Here is a 5874-nt window from a genome sequence, read left to right as displayed (position 1 = left end):
TTTTTTTGTTTTGTGGCCAGCGTTGGCGCAAAAAGATATGGACCCGGCATACATGCCGCTGCAATGAGAATTGTCGTCCCCTCAGTGCGAGACGCTGTAGCCTTTACGATGACATGACCATGACATTTTAACAGCACGGTTAATAGTGAAACCGTTTGGCATTCCCCACTGTAGAGCGGGCTAATCTTAATGTTCATTGAATGCATTATTCTGCTGTGGGTCAGGTTTGAAAAGGTCCATTGTAACTTCTAATGGATAAACATGTCTCATATTATCAGACCAAAGTCTGGAGGTATAAGTGGAGGTGGAGAATGTCGGGAGATTGACGACTCCTCCAACATACAAAACCATCCACTCTACTTCTTGTAACACCCAACTACCTACTCAGCACATTCGAAAAACTAGCGACTCGTTGTCTGGCAGATTCGAACAACTGCGCGGGAGACCCCAATCGCGGATTATACTAGTCCATCGCCTTAACCACCTCGGCCCACAACAAACTGCACGTGGATTCTGTGTTTTTTGTGAGCACCTGCATTAGGAACATTACAACATCTTGATCCATATGGAAAGATGTCTGAAAGGGAAATTCCAAGAGTTTGGAACTAAAGAGCAGCTGCGCATGGCCGGGAATCGAAACCCGGGTAACTGCTTGGAAGGCAGGCTATGCTCACCACTATACCACCATCGCTTGAAAACAGGGAATTTTCATGTGAATTTTTCTTGTGTGTCAGGCACTTATAACATCATTGAGGAATTTGACATTGTAATTGTGACAGTAGCAGTTAAGCTGTCCGTGTGCATCAAAAGCTATCAGAGTGATTGAGTAACCATGTAGTGTGCACTTTGTGGATGATCAGCTGACGAAAACCCTGTGAGTTCCTAAGCCTCTGTTGTGTAGGTTCATGATTTTTATTTATTTCATTAACTGCCACAGAGTGTTGATACGCTGACCTGTCGTTTGTTCGAATACAAAAGTCCATGTATGATATATCTCAGATCTGTTCTTTGACTTTTTTAGCTTGTCGAACAACTCAGTCTCTAGTTCTCGATAACTTGCTGTGAGACGTGCGTGCGTGTCCTCATGACTCACTCTGAATCGTTTAGACCCCCATTGTTAACGCATTACCATTACCATATTTCACTCACTCCAAGAACACAGAGATTACCATTCGCTCCACACGGCGTAGAGCTTAAGTTAAACTCCTCTTGCTCTCTTTGGATAACGTTCCATCGCTTCAAACGACAACAGTTCTGTTCAATGTACCTCGGACGAGTCTGTCGGGTGTGCTCACTCTTATGTTGTCCAGAGGTCTTACGTTTGGTGGACCAAACTGTCACAATACGTTTCCTTCCATTCTTGACTTGTCAAAGCAGGATATTGAACCTGCAACAAGGAGAACTTTTCTCTCTCTCTCTTGTACATTGTTTCTCTAAACTATATTAAGAGTGCTTGAGAGATGCTGGGGATTGAACCCCGGGGCGTCATACATGCAAAGCATGCGCTCTACCCACTGACCTGCTACCATCCCCTGTATGTGCATCTGTGACTATTTGTTCAGCACGAGGAGGAGTTCAAGTCGCGGGCGTGCAGCAGTTATCAGAATTTGCACTTCTTTCTCAAGGCCACGTTGCTGGACTCATTATGGTGGCATACCGACTCTGGCATACATTAGCAATACTTATTTAGGTTACCATTACAAGGCCACGATGTGCCCCTACTGTGGATGTAACAAAGTTTTGAGCTATGACCTTTCAAGTCTGGTTACGTAATAGACTCTCGAGCACAGTGCATAACACATACTGAATAGCTCTGCTTAGTCTTTCGGTGCTCTCCCTCATGGGAAAGTGTGGCCCTGGAGAGCCTCTATGGGGTACATTTGACATCACTCAGCTTCATGGCACTTGCCGCAGCATGAGTACTTACGTGCGTCAATTTATGAAGAACTTGCAATTGTTCTCCTAGGTTCCTCAGTTGTTTATACTTTGGTTTGGAACGAAAAATAGTCCAGGTCTTTGCCAGAGTGAAAGTCTGGACTTCTTCACTCCAAACACTTAACTTTTTCGTTTACGCTTGGGGTTGAACTCTTCTGACTTTACTCATCACCAACTTATTGATATGTCTCATACAACTGAACTTTTACTTGGAGTCACAACGAGATTTCACCCCAAGAACACGTCGAGCATCCGGAGATGAACTGCACACTCAAAGAGCATGCACATGACTGCACTTTCTATGTCCTTGCACACTTGCACACCGGACCACGTCATGTCTGGTGCGTGCGGAGTGCCGAGTGCGAGCTGCCATTCCTGATCTCCACCTAACTATTTTCAGTTGTGGCCAGTACATCGTCATTACACACTATGTGCAACATGGAATCTAATAACGTTGGAAGCGCCAGATTGATAGAGTTTGCTGTTCACTTCGTCTTAACCCTCTTGGCTCAACTACGTGCACCTCCGAGCGTGAAGACAACTCTCTGTCACATCATGCCACTAGGACATGAGAAGATGATTGTTTTGAATATGAGCCATAGAGAGTAGACATCCTCTCGCTCTCGAGAGAGCTCTGACCGCGCGCGTGAGCGAGAGTGCGGAGCGCGGTCTACCCATATGATATCCAAATAGAACTGTCTTACGCACATTACTCAGCACTGTCCTGTAACACGCGTTGCTGCCACGGCGAGACTCCCCGCGAATGGATTCTGCCCTAGTCATCGCCTTAACCACTCCTGCCACTCAAACAACTTACGTGAGAGATTCTCGTGATTTTTTGTGAGCGAGCCTTGCATTATGGACATAAAACCAGCTGTTATGACACCATTCTTGAGTGCATATTTGAAGATGTCTGAAAGTAAATCTGGAGTTGGTAACTAAGAGCAGTCTCGCGATGGGCCGGGAAATCGAAACCCGTGCGGGTCAACTGCTGCGAAGTTGGCAGGCTATGCTCACGCACTTATTACCACATCACGCTCTGGAAACACATGTTTCATGAATTTTTCTCTCTCCGCTTACAGCCACTTTACATTCATTGGAGGAATTGACATTGTAATGCTGATGAGATATGCAGTAAGCTAGTACCGTGGTGCATCAAAAGCTCACAGACGGATTTGAGGTTTAGAACACTGTTGAGTGTCACTTTTTGGTTATATCAAGGGGCAGCTATCGGAAAAACCTAAGTTCCATAAGCTCTGCTCTGTGTGAGCGTTGATGATTTGTTATTATTTCATTTAACTGCCACATGTTTGATACGTGACTGTCGTTTGTCAATCAAAAGTCATGTGAGGTGTGGAAGAACTTCAGATCCCGTCTTTACATTTTATCGCTGTTTGATCACACGTCTTATTTCATAAAAATGGCTTGTGAGAGCTTCACATGTGGTTTTGACTTCAACTGAATCTTTTAGACCCTGATTGCTAAGATTACCATTACCGTATTACCATTCATCCAAGAAAACAGAGGATACCATTTTTCGTCCACACGCGTCAGTAGAGCTAGTTAAACTCTCTTGCTTTTGTTGAAACTTCCATCGCTCAAGAACAGTTTGTTAAGTCTAGGAGAGACTGTGTGTACTATGTTGTCCAAGGTCTTAGTTAGTGGACAACTGTGCACAATCATTTTCCTTCCATGTCTGTTGTCAGCAGGATTTTGAAGACCTGCACAAGCGAACTTCGACAGACTTCGTTTACCTTCATTGTTTTTCAACATAAAGACGTTGGCAGATGCCGGGATTGAACCGCGCGGCCCTTCACTACATTGCAAAGCATGCGCTCTACCACTAGCTACATCCCTGTGTATTGTGGTTCTTGACTATTTGTCAGCACAGGGTTCAGTGGGGCTGCAGCATTAAAATTGCACCTTCTTCTCAAAGTACTTGTGGATGCATCATTGGTCATACCGACTGAGACAATCTTTAGCAGACTCTTATTGCGTTTCGATTACGCAAAGTCCAAATGTGCAACATGTGACGTGACAAGATTGAGTATGGACTTCAAGTTTGTGGTGTACGAAGACTGGTACAATGCATAACACCTACTTGGAATAGTATGCTTTGTACTTTGTGTGTCATCATGGGAAAGTGATGGCCCTGGAGAGTCTATGGGATTGGACCTCACTGTTTGGCGTCGCCAGACTCGAGTGGTCATAGAGGGAACTGCAGCTTCTGTTCATCAGTGTTGTCTTGTTGCTTATTGATAAAAAAACAGTGCAGGTCTTTGCCAGAGTGCAATCTGGACTTCTTGCACCAACAGAACTCTAACTTGCTCTACTAACACACTGAACTTTCTCTACTGAGGTCCAATAGAGATAAAGAAGAAGTGTGCTGCTGGAAGGATGAGATCAACATAAATGCATCCAGACTCAATGCTTTCTATGTCCTTGCCACAGCTGCACACCAGTGGGCCACGTCATCTGTGCTGGCCATGCATGTGCATTCCTGATCGCACACTATTCAGCTGTTGGGCAGTAAATGCAACAACATTCCACTCTGCAAACCATGGATCTAATTAAACACAGTGGGCGCCCAGTTGGCGTGCAGTTGTTGTTACTAGATGTGGTTCCGGGCTTGCCACACTGGACATTCCACTGCGACATATGGCTGTCACTATCATTGGACCAAAGTAGATGATGTAATGAGCCTGAAGACCTACTGCGAGATGTTGTGAGAATTGAAACCCCCTGAACATCCAAAAGCATCCACTCTACCATTGTAAACTCACTGAACTGCAAACAAGCATCACCGCAAAAGCTAGGCACCCATTGTTGGCATGGATTTGAACCTGGCGCGGGGAACCCAATGAGATTTCTAGTTCCATCGCCTTAACCACTCGGCCACAACAACTGTACCAGTCTCTGTTTGATGTGTCCACCTGCAGGTAGTCATAGAGAACTACATTTCGAAATGGAAATTCAAATGAGCATTAGTTCAATTGTAAAGATGGCAAGTCCATATATCGAGTGATTCATGTTAACCTAAGTATGAGTTAGTAGAGAATGTGCACATTCTTTTCCCAACAGCTCAAAACCATCCACTGCTTGTCAGCAAGATCTGACCTGCCAGATAAAAGGAAAACCCCTAAGTTGGGGATTTTTCTTGGAAAGCTTCATTATGTTCCAAATCGTAAAGATGCTGAGAGATAAGGCCGGGGATTGAACCCCCAGGCCTCATACATGCAAAGCATTGCACTCTACCACTGGCTACATCCCGCTGTATCGCAACTAGAGACATGTTCTTAACACTTTACAGGCTGTGGTAGCTTGAGATCAAACTGAAGCAGAGGCTGAAGATGTGTGAGAGTCGGACCCCATGTACTATGAAATAATGTAGTTTCATGGTAGAGTGCTGGTTAAGTTTAACAAAGGCTCCCCATGTTAAGTTTAGTGTTCTACACCTTTGGTATACTTGACCTTGGCCGATACCTGCGAGTTTATTCAACACAGACAGGAGGAAGCAACATAAAGTAACGTTAAATGTCACAGTGACCAAGGCCAGTTTACTGCCTGTTTGTTTATTGTTTTATGAAAAAAACCTGACGCTCACTGTACGCCGGTATAGGATGTAAGTAACACGTTTTTATTTGATTTCCCCAACAAACTCATTGTTTCATGACAGTAAAGCCGCCTTCTGACGTCATTGACTGGTTGTTTAGGCATCAACTTACTTTGCGTGTGTAAGCAGCCCCGTGGTTGATGTGTTAGACACCTAGCTGCAACAGGTTTTACAGGACAGGTGAGCCTTTTGGTCTTGAATAACTTCCGTGCTCTCTTGGTTGTTAGCTTAAGTTAGCGTGACCTCCTTGTCTCCCTCTTCAATCTCTTGATAAATGAGGCACTTAAAGTTGCTGCACCACTGCCCTAACTGTTTTTGTTTTGTGC

Source organism: Seriola dumerili, unplaced genomic scaffold (assembly GCF_002260705.1).
Source record: "Seriola dumerili isolate Sdu_G_001 unplaced genomic scaffold, Sdu_1.0 BDQW01003152.1, whole genome shotgun sequence".
Classification (NCBI taxonomy): Eukaryota; Metazoa; Chordata; class Actinopteri; order Carangiformes; family Carangidae; genus Seriola; species Seriola dumerili.
This window is presented reverse-complemented; position numbering follows the sequence as displayed.